At 41.1% G+C, this 17,208-nt stretch overlaps 1 long non-coding RNA gene across 1 annotated transcript in view; it reads left to right on the top strand.

The window, feature by feature from the left end:
• The first annotated feature begins 2,655 nt into the window (after positions 1-2,655).
• Positions 2,656-17,208, top strand: part of LOC310703915 — a 34,217-nt gene continuing 19,664 nt past the window's right edge. The window contains exon 1 of the long non-coding RNA XR_014524466.1: positions 2,656-2,850. This is a non-coding gene — a long non-coding RNA (uncharacterized lncRNA). The remainder of the gene's footprint in view (positions 2,851-17,208) is intronic.

The following is a 17,208-nucleotide window of genomic DNA, read 5'->3' as shown; positions in this document are numbered from 1 at the left end:
AGCTCCCACCATCCCTGAGCATGGACCATGCTGGCTGGAGATGATGGCAGCTTGAGTTAGCGTCCAACATCTGGCAGTTCACCAATCAGCTACCCCTGATTTTAGTATTGTTAACTTCCATTTTACAGACAGGACCCCAGGTTAGTGGGGCAGTGTCCCCTTCACCCCTAATGGACCAGCCTCCACTGCATATAGTCATCCTAGGGTCTGGCTGTCACTGGGGAAGGGTGGTAGCTCAGTGGTGGAGCATTTGCATTGCATGCAGAAGGCCCTAGGTGACATCTCTTGTGTATCCAGGCAAGGCTGGGAGAGAATTCTGTCTAAAAGCCAGGAGAGCATCTGCCAGTCAGTGCCAACAGTATGGAGTTAGATAGGCACAAATGCTCTGGCTCAGTAGAATGCTTCTTATGTCCCTGACCTTCATAGTGGAAAACACTGCAGCGAATTGACTTGCCACCGGTTCACGATGAACCTTACTATCTATTACTTATTGGGAACATAAACAGCACAATCCTATGCATGTTGTCTACTCAGGCATAAGCACACCTTCATTCAGCAGAACTGACTGCCAGGCAAATGTGTATAGGATTGGAACCTAACTAAAACAACATGCAAGATGAAAGCAGTTTCATGCTGACGTCAAGCAAAGTGGGCTGAGTTCATCTGGATTCTTACAGAATTATTTGTCAAGATAATTTTTACGCCCGAGTTTGAGATGAATGCCAGGAATCGTTCCATGGCCGAGAGCAGTATTAAGCGGTAAAACATTAGATCAATGTGGTAAGGAGGGAAAAGCTGGAGAAAGCATTCAGCTTCAAGTAATGGAATCTATACGGAATAGAAGTTAAAAACAGGGATACTGTTTCTGTTTATGCTCTTGTTCTATTCTGCGTAACCTTAACCACCCCACTGTAGTTGCTGCGACTCATGTGTAAAATACATTTTGTATACCGCATCTGTTTCTCTGTCTATGGCTCTAATGCTAAAGGGTCAGGTGGCAGAAGATGGAAAAGACCTCTGCTTGAAACCAGGGATGAGGGAGGAATTTGGTGAATTCCACTTCCAAGGCAGACTCACCTGATCTGCACCTGTCAGACCAATGAGTGAATCAGATGTGGGTGTACTTTGAAATCTGCATTCCTACTGGATTCCATGCAAAGGGGTTCAAGAGCTGCTGACCACCTTCATTAAAAAATAATAAAAAAAATATATTCTGCAGATAGTAACTGCCTAGGATTCCAGCCATATTTTCAAGCACACAACCTAGTTGCCCCAGGCAACAGATATTTCAGGGGCCAAATTCCCTTTTAGGTCAGGTGCCAAAGCTAGGTTGGGATCCGGGGCAGTGCAACAACATGGATTGCACTTTTGTACAGTAGGCTGGTTTCTCTGCACACTCACCTGGTCCCCCTCTGTTCTCCATCCAGGTAAGTGATGGGACACGGGTGCCGCTGTGGTCTAAACCACTGAGCATCTTGGTTTGCTGATCAGAAGATCATGGGACAGATTAAGCTTCCGTTGCTCTGTCCTAGCTTCTGCCAACCTAGCAGTGCAAGTAGATAAATAGGTACCACTGTGGCAGGAAGGTAAACGGCATTTTCATGCACTCTGACTTCCTTCATGGTGTCCTGTTGTGCCAGAAGCAGTTTAATCATGCTGGCCACATGTCCCGGAAAACTGTCTGTGGACAAACAGCAGCTCCCTTGGCCTGAAATATGAGATGAGCACCAAACCCCATGGTCGCCTTTGACTGGACTTAACCGTCCAGGGGTCCTTTACCTTTATACCTAAGTATAGGTACCAGCTCCCAAGCGCTGAGACACTTTGCAGCCCCCTTTTTTTGAGAGCCCCCACAATGTTCAGAGGATAAAGGAGGGAGAACATAGAGCTTATTTGGTTTTGTTTGCAAGTCTTATGATTTGCAAAAGAATCAAAAGTGGGAAATAGGCTGAGATAGTTTGAGGTTTGGGTTTTTTTAAAAAAATAATCATGTGGTGTATCAGTTTTATGAAATAAAACAAACAGTAGTTTACAATACAGAAGGCAAAAAAGGCAAAAATCACCTCTCTTATTTCTTCCCACTGCTTATTCCTGGGGGTTCTTGCCATACATGCCCAACAGTTCTTGGTCTGGGTTGCTTGATTTTAGTGACGTAGCTCTTTCTTGATTTCTGGAATGGTGAGCAGAGAGCCAAATCTGTAGAAATTTAAAGCCAATTTGCTTACAGAGGGGTGGAACTCAGCAGCGAAGCTCTAATGTATTTTAATGGAGTTGGACTGCACAACTGCTTTTCATCGTTCAGGTGGCTGGACAACTCCTAACACATTCACATTAGCCATTTTAGCTAAGAAGAGCCAAGAAAACAGTTACTGAGTAAATCAGTAACATATACCTCATACGACCAGTCATGTGTTTGAGTAAATTCATATATATACAAAACAACCATTTGTGGCTGCAGTCCAGATAAAGTTAGCTACACTTAAGTCTTCAGTGGAGCTGATTTCCTTGATAATGTATGTGGTTTCAACAGGACTAAGGCATGACTAACATTTTTTGGGGTGGGGCTGGGAAGATGACGAAACGTCCTCAGGCCTCCCGTAGAACATAAAAGGACTAGAAACGAACTTGCCTTCAACAAAACAAAGTAGGCTCCATCAACCATGGAATAACCACTTAATCATTTAAAATCAAGATCATAAAAACCACATTCATAATAGCCGTTTTGCACCTGTAGCTAAGAAGAGCCAAGAAAATAGTTACCAAGTAAATCAATAACATATCATTTTGCTCCAAGGTCTCCGTGTACTGGTCCCTGAACCTCTCCTTCTGCTAAGATTTATTTTGATGACGGTAAGTAGCGCTACATTATCCAGCATTAAAGATGTTGTTTACTACATATCTGGGAGCCCTGAAAATTTGCTCAGGACATGACTGCAGACTGAAGGGATAAGAAACTCTTGTCTGTTTGAGGCATCCAAACTTTTGATTTCTCTTTTGTGTAAAGGAAGGGTTCATGACTGACATCTAGAGGTAGTTCATAAGACAGCTTTCTCTCATGATTGAAATATGTCTTTAATCAGTGTTACTTTCTTTTGGGGGTGGGTTGCAAAAATATGTTTATTAAAGTGTCGTAAGCATTGCAACATCTGAAAAGCAATAACAGTACAAATTATGATGATCAGAGAACTCTGAATGGTTTAATTAAATTTGTAGATTCACCTTTGTCCTTGTAAAGAACTGTACTATGCATGGCCCTAACTCTGCACTAACTCAAGCATTTATACAGTCTAGGAAATGCACAGGCCCAGTGCTAGGGAGGGCCCGGGTGGGGCGCAGGCTGAGGGCCCAGATGGTCTCAGGGGCCCACTGACCTGCTGCCTGCCCTTCCTGCTAGGAGAACCTCAATGGAAGGCACTGGGTGGAGAAGCAGGCGGGCAGGCACTGCTTCTGTGCTGGCACCTTGCCACCTACATGCTGAGGGCATCCATCCAGTCATGCCCAGGGAGCCCAGTGATTCAAAAGGCAATGCAGAAGTGAAAGCCTGTGGGGTCATGTAGCTGCCTAAGGGAGTTCTGTTTCTTGCTTCTGTTGTAGATGGTAGAGAGCTTACAGGGTGGATTTGGGTCTTTCAAATTTCAACGGCACCCTGTGCAAAGGCAAAATTTTGCACTTCCCTGCCTTCTGTTCTGCTCAATTCACTACATGCAGCACCTCCTAAGTTTGGCACCCATTGTGGTGGCACCAGTCATGCTGCCACCCTATATTTGCTTCTGAAGGATAGCTGCAGCTCATCTGCCTCTGCCTTTTTTGAGGGTTTTAGTGGTTTCACAAAAAAAAAACTTCCCGTCCCTAATCTGTAGCTCCTTGACGAGTCTTTGACTCTACCTTCCACAACGACTCTTCTAAAATGTGCAGAAATTCTAGAATCTCTTCTAAAACATGTAGGAAGTTGTGTGTTCATGCTCTCTGCTGCTCCATCCATGCTAGGATCCATGGATTAGCATCCCACACTAACATCAGAAGTCTACCAGCACAAGCCTAACTACACCTACAGAATTTAATGATGCTTAAGGTTAGGATTTCAGCCTAGAGCAGAATATTTGAAGCCAGGCATGGGGGTGGGGGTGGGGGTGGGGGGAAGCAGATCTTTCTGCCCTTCTCAGATCACACTGGGCTAATGAAACAGCAAGGTGGATCTCTTGCTGGGGGCATTCAGTCTAACCAGATTTGGGCTGATTGGGGAGAGAGAGATTGCCTTCCTTAGGATCCTGTCACACTGCATCTTTGCACCTCCATCAGCTGTTTTGTCTTCCCCTTCCCCTTTTGGGAGGCACTATACCTGTCCCAAGAAATATGGTTGTTGATTATGGTCGCCTATGGTGAGAAGACGGAATGGCACTCTGCCCATGTTCAGCAGCACTTCTGCTTATTTACACTGAATCATGTTTTCAATCAATCAGTAATTAATCACTTTATTTGTATGCCACCTTACCAAAGTTAAAACCACGCTCCAGGTGGCTTACAACATATGAAAGATTATATAACCAGGAACATAACAAAAGTAGTCATAAACAGTAAGCAAAACATCAAAAAGTACATAACCAAATTGAACAGTTTTCACAAAAAATCTGGAATTAAGAATTGTTTTTAGAAAAGGAGCAAGTAACTTCAAATGATTAATTGTGCTAGGCTGAATTTGGTGGCTATTAAAAGTAGTTTGTGCATAGATATACTTAGCACAAGCAACATCTGATCTACCTGACTAAGCTAAAGCACAAAAATGAAGTCAATAGTGTGAATGGCTTCTCTAGCTTACCCAGTACTCTTCTTAATTTTATGGATAGCAGGACTAAATTAGATACTTTTCTTCAAATATCTGTAGCTAAAGGAAGCTGAAGGATGACCTTGCTTTGAAGCCAAAAAGCTGTGAAGGACAAGAAGGCAAAGAAGAGGTGCCTTTAAATTGCTTCATTCTTCTCACAGCAGAGTACAGTAATTGTTTACTATTCAATTGTGAGCTTTTTGGCAGTTGCAAACTTTTAAAAGTGAGAATCCAAGAGGAAGGACATTACATAATACTCTGAGTGTAGCATCCCATCGATCTCCACATTCTCTGTGGAGCTCCTCTCCTGGTGACAGCGAAAGCTTAGAGCACTTTAGACGCTTGCTTCTTCTTCTTCTTTTACAAGATAACTTTTAAAAATGTTCCGGCAATGTTTGAGGAAGAACCTGAAAAGAAGAATGACCTTAGGCTGAACTGGTATTGTCACAAGAGCTATCACATTCTGACGTGGCAAGAACAGGAGAATAAGATAGATAAAATCCAATTGGGACTCATGGCTTGGGAGTAGAGAGAAGGGATGGAACGCTACATACTGACACTAGATTGGTAGACAGATATAATGGCTGTTAGTCTCTCTCCTTGATGTGTGTCCTTTTCCCCAGCTTGCATTTTTCAGATTCTGCGTTTTCTGTCCCTCTCAACTTTAGCTTCTTCATTTCCTTACACAAGCCAAGCCCTTTATGCACCACAAAGCCACCCAAAGCAGTGAATGGTTATGAGCGCCACTTAAACACAAGTCTAATCAGAATCCCTTTATTAGGGGGGAATAGAGGAATCCAGTTCCCTCTAATAGGGAAGGAATTGACATCTGCTACCCTGAGTGTAAAAATCTAGCAAGGCTACCAATAAATAGCTCCCTTGACACAATTAATTGCAAAGCTGATTATGTATTAATATATACAAATGACAAAGTTAAACACAATGTCAAAAACCAAGAAATGTAATCAAGAGTGTATTATCCTCCCATTTCTATTTAACAAGGAAGACACATGCTCTGTGAAGTGAGTGAAGGGTGGCGGGTGGAAATAAAGATCACAAAAAAGTACCGGGGAAAATTATATGTAACAGTTACCTAACACAATGGTAGAAGTGCAGCTTCATGCATAAAATTGTTTCTTTGCTTTTCAATTTAAGTTTGGGGATTATATGAAGTATTTTGACACATGCGTATTTTTACACATGTGTATCTGGTGTGCAAATGCAACCTCCCCGTTTTTCTCACTATGTACACATATGAAATCATATAGAGAAGTAATGTTCATGTTAAAGACATTTGAAATGTTGCAGAAGATCCAATCGTATTAAATGGGTCAAAGATGGATGCAGTAGACTTAAAATGAATTGTCCTGGAATTAGAAGATGTGATTCTGTAGAAGGAAACTGGATCCTCATGGATCTGCATGATTTTGTACAGGGTTTCCTCAAACCACCATTAAATTAAAGGCAACATACATCACAGAACAGATCTGTGGACATGAACTGATGATAGTTCTAAGGGGACCCGTGTTTGGTCAGCGGGGAGGTACAAAGGTATAGCAGTTTGAGTCAGATTAAAGAGTGAATAACACACCCACACCCACACCCACACCCACACCCACACCCACACCCACACACCTGTCCTTCAATGAAAAAGCATACAATTTATCCACACAACTCTGTGTGGATGGGAACTTAGGTTAAGTGACGGTGGCTGCCTAAAGTCAATGACCTTCATGGCTGACTAGGGATTTGAACCCAGGCTTCGACAGGAAATCCATTGTACAGCAGTGAAATGGCTTTTAAACGCAGAGGCAATCAAGTTGGTGCAACATATAAGAAGTCATTATTGTAGTTATTCACTTTATGGAGAAATGTGTAGCTAAAATGTAAGTGGGGGGGGGGTGAGGGAATTGTTCTCCATATTCTCAGTTTTTTTTATTGAAGAAACAAATCACACAGTAAATTACATCTGATTTGCATGAACTACTGCGTGCACCTAGATCTCGGCATGAACTCGGAAAAAGACATTGTTTTAATTCCATAGCCCTTTATAGTTGATATTTTTATTAATTTTTCTCATGCTGTAATTCTTCCTGTGTTTCTATTACATTCAAGGAACCCTCCTGGGTATAATTTAACATCTGCACATTACTACTGCTGGTAATGAAAGACTAATATGCACTGCCCAAACTGAGAGAGGAATGAAGGGACAGGCTGCTTCCATTGCGGGGTGTGACTACACTCTCTTTTTATTTGAGAGAGAGAAGATGAATTGGGAAAAGAAAAGGCCTGCTTTCATTTCTAGATCGGAGCCTTGCCTGGGTTCTCCTTTTCTCTTTGTGGGTACTTGCATATGGATACCTGCTGTGTTTTTTGATGAGATGCTGTAAAATTGCTGTCCTTCAGGCAGGGTGTGCTTTACATGGGACTGGGGCAGGGGAGGAATTTGGTTCAGTTCACATTTCCCTGTGAACTTACCTAATTTGCCCTTTATGAAATGATAGGCTGAATAAAACACAGCTGTCCTTCGAAATTCATACTTCTCAGAATATTGCAATGCAGTCAAACAATGTGTAGAAAAATGCATACACTAGGGTTTATATGTTCATATAAACACACATATTAGTGGAAATAACATACAAAATAGCATCTGGACAGCAGACAAAGCAGACATGGAGGTTACATAGTCAGAATTGTTGTGTTTCTAGTTAAATTATGCAAATTCTTTCTAAATCTGCACCTATATGTAAAAATAAGCACATGCAGATTTTATTCATATCTGTGCCCCCTTTTGTCCTCTTTATAACGATGTGTAAGGGGCAACCATTTGGCATCTACTTCAAATGTGAGCCTGCAAACTAGGGCCAGCAACTTCAACTACGTTTTCTTTCAAGATGATGCCTGCGGTGACACATTCATCATAGATCATAGGACACATCTAAAATCAAAGGAACAGGATTGATTGCTTCAGAAATATAAGTGCAAATTTAATATTTTGATTATTAGATTAAAAAATTAATCAAGTAAGATTTCAGTCCTAATTTTCATGGGAGAATTTAGCATGTGCTTAAGTCTCTCTTATTAATGTTTATTACAGAAAGTCCCATTTGGTTCAATCAGACTTCCCCAAAATATTTATCATTGGATTGCAACTGCACTACTAATTAAGGGGATCTTAATCATATTTACTTGGGAGTAAGCCCTGCTGAACTGAAGAAGACTTACTTCTGAGTAAAGAAACATAGGGTTGTGCTGTGCATCTCATAATTCAGACCGCATGAGAAAGTAGAAAAAACATTCTGCCTTCAGAGCAGATTGCTTGTGATGACTCAAGCCAAGCTATATATCACTCAGTTAATGATTTGTGGTTCTAAAAAATGTAAATGAAGTTCTGTCTTGTCGACCCAAACGATTTCTGTGTGATGTTCTGTATGAACACCATGATCATTGCATTTAGAGCATTAAGGATGTCTTGCTGCAATAGTGAATTCTGTTCCGACACTCTAGAATATATTGACAGAGAATTTTTAACTTGTTCACAATTCTCCCTTCAGGCTGAAGTGATATTTCTCTCTTCATTGTGAGTAAAATGTTGCTTGGTCAGTGAAAGTGAAACTTCAGCCTGAAGTGACAGTTGTGAATGAATTAAAAATTCAGTGTCTAGAGTATCAGAACAAAATTTCACTACTGCAGCAAGACATCATTAATGCTTTAAATTCAATGATCATGTGGAGTTCATACAGATAACACAATAACCACTGTAGGGGGAAAAAAATCTCCCGAACAGAGAGGGAGATAAAAGTAAACATAAATGCCAGATATAGGTTTCTGGACTCATAAATATTGTGAAGCTGTGTTCGCTAGTCACTTCATACACTATTCTTAGGGGAGTTTTAATCAGCACATGTTGTGCAGTGGCCCATACAAAATGCATTTAGCCTGGGGATTGTTCAGTTGATCAAGCCTTTTCTGTTGACATTCTCTCCCACACAGTACTGTACAGTAGATACAGTGAAAGAAGGGAAGATACAATCATCTAATGATATCAAAGCAATCAAACTGGAATTGTGCTGAATTTTAGGGATGCTTACTGTAAACTGCTAAAGGCCATGTAAATTAATCGACAGAAAAGTGCACTACCTCTAGCAGGAACCTCCTCTCACTTCAGGGGACATTGCATTTGATTGCAGTCATCAGAAATATAAACCCAAAGTCCCCCTCCCATCCTAGTCTTGTATTTCCCAGCTTTGGAAATCCCCCAAAGAGTGATTTAGACCCATAGCTGCCACCACGTTACTCATTATGAAAGTGAAGAAGACAAGAAAGCCAGGCTGGGTGTATTATTGTTTTATCTGATGGAAGAAATAATCTGAGTGGCAGCCACCTATAGAGGAGGGATGGAGAACATGCGGCCTTCCAGATGTTGAACTCCAACTCCCATAATCCCCAGCCATTGACCAGCCTGGTTGGGGATGATGGGAGTTGGAGTCCAACAGCGTCTGGAGGTCCACAGTTCTCTATTCCTGACCCAAATGAAAAAGCAGATTTATTATATATAAGCTAGCTTCAGGAGGCTTCTGTTTGTAGGAGAAACTACAAATGAACCTCGGAAGATGGATTAGCCTTTTAAAGAATTAGTTGTAATTTGTATTTTGGATGTTTGGAATGAAGGGGTCTTTGGTGTGTGGTTCAGAAACTTTCCAGACAGGGATCTGTCTCATACAAGTTCTTAAACTGTTTCCTCAGACCTAAATGAACTCAGGGGGAGCAAAATGGACTGCTGCTCATAGAATCATTAAGAATCATTAAGTTGAAACTGACCCAATGGTCATCTAGTTTAACCCGCTGCAATGCAAGAATCTCAGTGCTGCTGAAAGCACTGAAAGCATATGCTACTACAGCAGCAAGAATGTTACTTGCCCCCAAATGGAAAGAAGCAGAAGTCCCAGCAAAGGAAGAATGGATACAAAAACTTGTGGAATAGGCAGAAATGGTGAAACTTACCGGGAGAATAAGAAATCAAGATAACAAATCTTTTACAAAAGAATGGAAATGGTTTATTGAATATTTACAGATAAATTATAAACAGATAAAAGCATTGGCAGGATTATTGTAATTACCTGCAGTTTTATAAGAGTATATATTTAAAGAAGATGAATAAATGAGTAAGTTAAGTTAATTTGGATATGCAGAAGATCTTAAAAATAAATTTAAGGAACAGCAGAAAGAGGGGGAAGGAAGTCAAGTTTTGAAATGTCAAAATGATTGTAAAATTAGTGAAATGTCTAAACTTGAAAAGTATAAATAAATAAAAAGGGGGGAATGAAAGCACTGAAAGCAGTGAAGATTTCTTCATGGTTATTGGCTGAAATGTCAGAGTTATGGACAAAAGATGTTAAAAGAACCACTAGGCTAAGAAGTACCGGTAGTTCCCTGTTCAGGGAAGTCTCAGTGAGCTGAAAACCAATGAGCTGAGATCCAGCGGCAAAAGCTGGGCAAATGGCTTGAAGAAAGAAGGCAACAGAGACAGGATAACTTACGCAGAACTGCCTTTTTTTGTTAAACAACAGGAGAGCAAGTTGAACTCTTCACCCTGGAATGGTTTTAAAGCTCCAGATTAGAACCCTGGGCTGTGCTCTCAAGCACATTCAGGACTGGCTGACTTCTTCAACCAGAATTTGCTGGAACTCAGTTCTGGCACCCCTCAGGTGGGCACCGTTGCCATGCTAAGACAACGAGGTGAGTTCCGACACCTCTTTCTATAAAAATAGCCCTGGCTGACATACTGCAAAAGCAGTCAGACTGCTGATATACAACAGCAGCTTCCTTATTAAAAAAAAAAGGTAGCAGACCCTAGTCTGGAAACATCTGGAAACATATTATAATGCAATTTCGCATTGAAGTGTGATTGATTTTCTACATTTACTCAGTAAATGTTGGTTGGCAAAAGAGTCAAATGAGCAGATTAAGACATTTGCTTAACTAGACCAACTGTGTAGCTCGGATCTAAGGTGTGCAACATCTCCTTTCAGTGTCTTAGATGCGGGCAATCTAGCAGCTCAAATTTAGCAAAATAAAAGTAGCATGCTCTGAGGTGTGTAGCGTACAGCGAACTTTGTTTCAGAGGGCTTTACTCTGACCTAATGAATTTAGCCCAGCACCATTTGCTTGAGGGCAGGCTTACAGTGGTGCCTCGCAAGACGAAAAGAATCCGTTCTGTGATTCTCTTCGTCTAGCGGTTTTTTCGTCTTGCGAAGCAAGCCCATTGATGGATTAGCAGATTAGCGCTACTAGCACTATTAGCGGCTTTTAGCGGCTTATCGGCTTATCGGATCAGCTGATAAGTGGCTTAGCAGCTTAGAAAAAGGGGGGGGGGAAGGAAAAAACCCCGCACGAACTCGCAAGACATTTTCGTCTTGCGAAGCAAGCCCATAGGAGATTCATTTTGTGAAGCACCTCCAAAATGGAAAACTCTTTCGTCCAGCGAGTTTTCCGTCTTGCGAGGCATTCGTCTTGCCACTGTATTTTAATTGACAGTTACTGTACACTGCCTAGGAAAGCACAGTGAAGATAAAATTTACCAGAGGAAAAACAAAACTATTATTTTTATCATATTTATAAAACGGGGTGTTTCCTGCACAAGTAGGTGAGTTGGTAGGTCAATTTGCTTTGCACGTCTCACGAGTCCCTGAGCGTCATGGCAGAGAAGTGAAAACAACTGCTGGTTCATTAAAACAAGAGTAAATGTGCAACCCATCTCATTCTGCTGGATTTAGGGGGGAGTATCTTGTATCTATAGAAGACCAGTGCTTGCAGTTTCAGACAATGGGAGATGGCAGACAAGTGTTATTTTCATCCCCCTCTATATGGAGCAAACCCCTGGTTGGGAGTTGGTGTGATGTTCATTAGTGATTTTTCTGACTTGCAAGCAGAAATGTCTTTGAAACTGTGTGGCTTGGCAGGAAGCAGCTCCAGAATGGCTCACTTATTTCAGGACAATTGATGCCCGGCTCTTCAGGGAGCAGGAATAAACGATACGTCTCTGAAACCTTCATGCTGTCTAATTTTTCAAAGCCGTATTAAAGTACCATATGTTTCTTAATCTTGACATGCTTTTGTCATGAAAGAAATGATGACGCGAAGGGTGGAACAGCACAATGGACATTAATGCCTGTAGAAAATGCCAGCGAGGGCTGACGTGAGGCAGGATAGAGGGACACCTACTGGGATATTATTGGATCAAATGGATTGCACGTGGATTAATACAAAGATGATCCTGTCTGACTAATCTGATAGCATTTTTATTTTTAGGCAAGAGGACAAAGGAGCAAACAGGAGGGGTCTACAAATATTATTTACCTAGCCAGTGTGATATTTTCACAGCAATGGTAAATTTTAAAAAGCTAATCGGCAGGGACAGCTGTATGGTACAGAAGGTGAACATGCTTGAATGGTTCAGGAAGTGGCTTAGATATTGATCACAGAAAGTGCTGGTGGGTGAAAAAGCTTCAGTGCAGATTTAGGTAACAAACAGAGCTAACAACTGGATGAGAATTGAGACTAGGTTTCTTCCTTTTTCCTCTATTGCACATACACGATTTGAAACAGGGAAGAAAAATGCAATAAAACAATAGTTGTTATGTCCACCAGTAGAAACATATTGGCATAAGTACATGACTAGATTGTTGACTATTTGATTTACAAAGCAATCCTGCATATGCTTCCTCAGAAATAATCCTCACTGAATGCAATAAGATGGCATCATTTCAGCCTTGAAATGATAAACTAAAAGACTGAAGGATGAATCACACTTAACTATCCCAATAAAACCTTATTGTAGCTATTACCTTATTACCTCCTGCACTAATCCACAACAAAGGGTCCAAATGTAAGAAAAGAGTGGGAACAACGGTCTGCGTGACTCCCAAACCCAACCATCGCAAGGGGCTGTTAGTCAGTCCTGTTGCTACAGCCATAGTAATCTCTTTGTGGTGTGGCATATGAAAATCAAGATGATTTGGAAGAATAGGAAATTTCTTGTCTTACTTTCCCAAATAGGAGGATATTGATGAAACATGGAAGTAGAATGACTATAATAAATATAGAGTCATCTTCTTGCTAATATCATTTCCACTCCAAATTCCATCTGAGTCTTTCAAGTGTCAAACTGGAAACAAGTATTTCCATTTGACTATATTACCTGAAAGAGAGCATGATCTACCCTTTCCTACGGTGTCCAATATTGTCCCCTCGCATGTGTTGATTAAGCACAGAAGTAGAATGCCTGAATTGGGCTTATTGCTTATTTTGAAGTATTTGTCTCACTTCTTATGAGACCAAAAGCCTGACTAGATATGGTTGTGCCAAACAGGTATAATGCATTTGTGTAGGTGAATATTGGAACTTGTCGACTTCTTCCACCTGAATTTTCCTGTGTCCAGCCACTTTCCCGTGGTGGGGCGCTTATTGCCAGTGACCCAGCAGCCCAGCAGTCACCCATGCCATGTTCTAAACCAGCGCTTGTAGTTCTCCAGATGTCCTTGGACTACAATTCCCATCATCCCTGTCCATTGACCATGCTGGCCGGGGTTGATGAGAGAAGTAGTCCAACAATATCTGGAGGCTCCTCATCTCTGTTCTTAAACATGGATCTGCTGCTGTTCTTAAACATGGGCCAGCTGCCCCAAGGACTGAGGCTCAAGCTTCTGAGGGTTCAGCCCAGAACCAACACCATCACACATTCATTTCTACACTACATGCTAAATGAGTTAAGTGTTTTCTATATAAACCAACACATGCCTCTAATTAACACAAACAGCATCAGAGATGCAGTGAGCACAGGTCTGAGCTGCAACTTGACCTGGCAGTGACATCTGTGAATGCATCACCTGACAGTCTTACGAATAAAGTGCTTGCAATGCAGCTTTACATTTCACCCTGAGAACCAGTGCAGGACGTCATGCACGATAAATGGACACGGACTGTGGACATCCCAGACGGCAAGAAGTTGCTGTGTGACACCATCAATCCATTCTCTTCTTGATCCCTTCCAACAAGTGAAGTACTTAGTGGCACTCCATCACACTAAGAAAATGAAATGCACACAGAAGGATAAGCAGATTGACACTTGATCCAGTCTTTTAAACAAGGAGTAGATGTTCCTGTGCAGCAAATTATTTTTATGTAAGTAATTAATAATGGGGAAACAATGCAGTGTCAAGGAGCATCCCAGGGGGAGAAATTGTCAGCCTGGTTATTCATTTATTCTTTTCTAACTAAATTGATGGGATAGTCTGATGCCTTTCTGGATACCACACAGATGATGGAACGGCAAACAAGTTGCATTTAAATAATGAGCAAATCTACCAATTAGTCAAAACCTAATCTTCGTGTCTTAGAAATGATGAAGTGCACTTAATGTGGCCTTTGCCAATTTGAAAAGAGCTTTAAAAATTGTGGAAAAAACCATAGATATTGATCTAAAGTTTTAGTCACAGATTCAATAGTACATTAATCTAGTGGGGCCTTTACTGAGACTGTGACTGTCACCAGGATTCATTAATTGAAGTTTAATGTGATGTAACTGATAGTCTCTCCTCTTATAAGCTTATGGTACACCTTTTTTAAAAAATGAGCATGTTCAATATACTGTATGACTATATATCTATTCCAAAGATGAAACCAGTGTTGGACAATCTGTTAGAACACTTTCTATTTATTATTGTTATTCTTTATTAAATTTCTTTCCGAAGGAGCCCAGCATAGCAAATGCTGGTGGCAAACCATACAGTTAAAAATAAAATAAAAACACATTTTAAATATTTATAAACAATTTAAACCTCTAAAAACATTAAAATCTTCATTGCACTGTTATCATATTGCTGATACTAGATGACTATATATATTGCAAAGTTAAAAGCACCTTTGGACAATCTGTTAGGATGCTTACTATGGAAGTAAAGGGGTGAATGAAGCTTCAGATTATGGCATAGACAAATTGTTCTTTCCTCAGTATAAGGATAGCAAGAGGTATAAAAGCAAGGTCAATGCAGACTGCAGTCTTTGACTTATTCTTTGCTATTGGCTCAAGCTTTTGTATGATGAGATAAGACCTCCAAAACCATTGACTCAGCTGCTGAGTGTTAGGGAATGTTTATAAACATTCCAATTGCCAAGTGTGCTGCTAGCGCGCTGAGGCTAGGGACAGATGGTTGTATGCTTTCGGTGGAAAGGGGTTTCCCTGACAGAGGAGCAGGCAGTGCTCTTAAAATGACTAGTGATTAATTGTTCAGTGCATGTAAACACGGTATAGTCGAATGGCATGAGTTATACATGTTATGCATAAGCATGACAAGTGTGTGTGTGTGTGTGTGTGTGTGTGTGTAAGTAGATGTGTGTAAACAACATCATGGGAGGGGCATTTCTAGAACTAAGGTGGAATTTTGAAGCTCCCTTGTTATTTTTGCTATTGGATATTGCAAGTCGCTTATGTAATCTTGCTATATTTATGTTATTTTTTGCATATTATTATATTTTTGTTTTGCTATGTTATTATGAAATTGTTGTTATGTTATTGTTTTGCTATGTCATTATGAATTTTTTTTGTAGTGTTTGTTTGAAATGCATTCCTGTTTCTTTGTTGTACACCACATTGAGCATAATTTTTTGGGGGGGCTCACCTGTTTGCCCTCTGACATCGAGCCACTTCACTTCTTACCTGAACTTAGGTAATTACCAAGAAACTTGTCTGGCTATTCCAGCAATTGAATCCTTGTTGGAGGCAAGAATTTGAAGAGACTCAGGCATACTGCCTACCCTCCTACCTCAAAACCCCACTATGTAGAAGAGGGAATTTGGAGGATGCTTGCTGTATAGGAGTGAAAAGAGCCATCCTTGCCAAAATTCCCACTGCACTACTATTAAAAAGACAAAGGAGCCCTCTGTCTCTTTAGAGCTCGTCATCCTATCCGAAACAAGATGCAGAGATCATGTAAATAGCAGGATGATAATTGCTTGAGCAAGCACTGGGCAAAGTCCACTGGGCTAAATGACCTTTAAAGAACCCTTTCTGAGCAATATTCCACCTCATACTCCACCTCATGGGTTAAGATGTAAAAGCCCTCTATCCCCATCCTCAGAAACTCGAAGGGTGGTAGCTCAGGGGAGAGCATTCTTGGTGGCAGCCTCTAAGTTGTGGAATTCCTTCCCCACAGGAAAGCATGTGTCACGTTCCTCATAGAGTTTTCATTATTTGCCAAAGGCACAATATTTTAACGCGATCTTTGATGCTTCTGATATATTGTTTTAGGACCCTGTTGTGAATGTAATTTGTTTTAAATTGGTTTTAATGTTGTATTTTACATCATTGTGACCTGTCTTGGGACTAATTCTTCTACTTAGAACAGCTCCATTGGCCAGCTCTGAACAATCTCTGGCACAATATGAACTCTAGCCTAATTCTAAACCACTGAGCCTCTTGGGCTTGCCATTCGGAAGGTTGGCAGTTCAAATCTGTGTGTTGGGGCGAGCTCCCGTTGCTCTGTCCCAGCTTCTGCCAACCTAGCAGTTCGAAAGCATACCAGTGCAAATAGATAAATAGGTACCGCTGTGGGAGGAAGGTAAACAGTGTTTCCATGTGCTCTGGCTTCCATCACGGTGTTCTGTTGCACCAGAAGCGGTTTAGTCATGCTGGCCACATGACCCGGAAAGCTGTCTGTGGACAAATGCTGGCTCCCTCAGCCTGAAAAGCAAGATGAGTGCCGCACCCCATAGTCGCCTTTGACTGGACTTAACCATAGATCTTCAGCTTCCCTATAGAACCATAAAACTCTATAGAACCATAGAACCATAAAAGGGGGGAACCCCCTTTTAACTCTTGAATTCCAGTTCTGCATCAACTCCTGGCCATGATATACAAGCCATACCCTGACTCAGAATTCTGGTTATGAGCCAGTTCTGAGCTTTAAAATTGATACCTTGATCTGCAAAGGACTATTAGTGGACAACGTTAGGTACACTTGATATCATTTTGATTCTTAGAGTCAGCCATGGCCTTCACCCTTAGATCACCCTTAAATCTATATCCTGACAGCCAAGTCCCTTACACTCTGTAATGAGGAGATTACTATAAAATATAAATCTTGATGGTGAAGTTTTTCTTCCTCATCCAGATGGGAGAAATGCAATTAGCCTATCATATAATGAAGAAAAATCAGGCTGAGTTATGACAAGGTTTCCAAGCGCTGTTGCTGAGTCATCTACTCTGATACCTGAATATGCAGATGGCAAGCAACTCATATTGGCAGGTGCACCAAGCTTCACAAGAAGATTGTATCCAAGTTCCAGCACTCAGCATTGCTTACTCATTCACTTCAGAGAGAAAATGG

This window comes from Podarcis liolepis, assembly GCF_965112155.1.
Source record: "Podarcis liolepis genome assembly, chromosome: 3".
Taxonomy (NCBI): Eukaryota; Metazoa; Chordata; class Lepidosauria; order Squamata; family Lacertidae; genus Podarcis; species Podarcis liolepis.
This window is presented reverse-complemented; position numbering and strand designations above follow the sequence as displayed.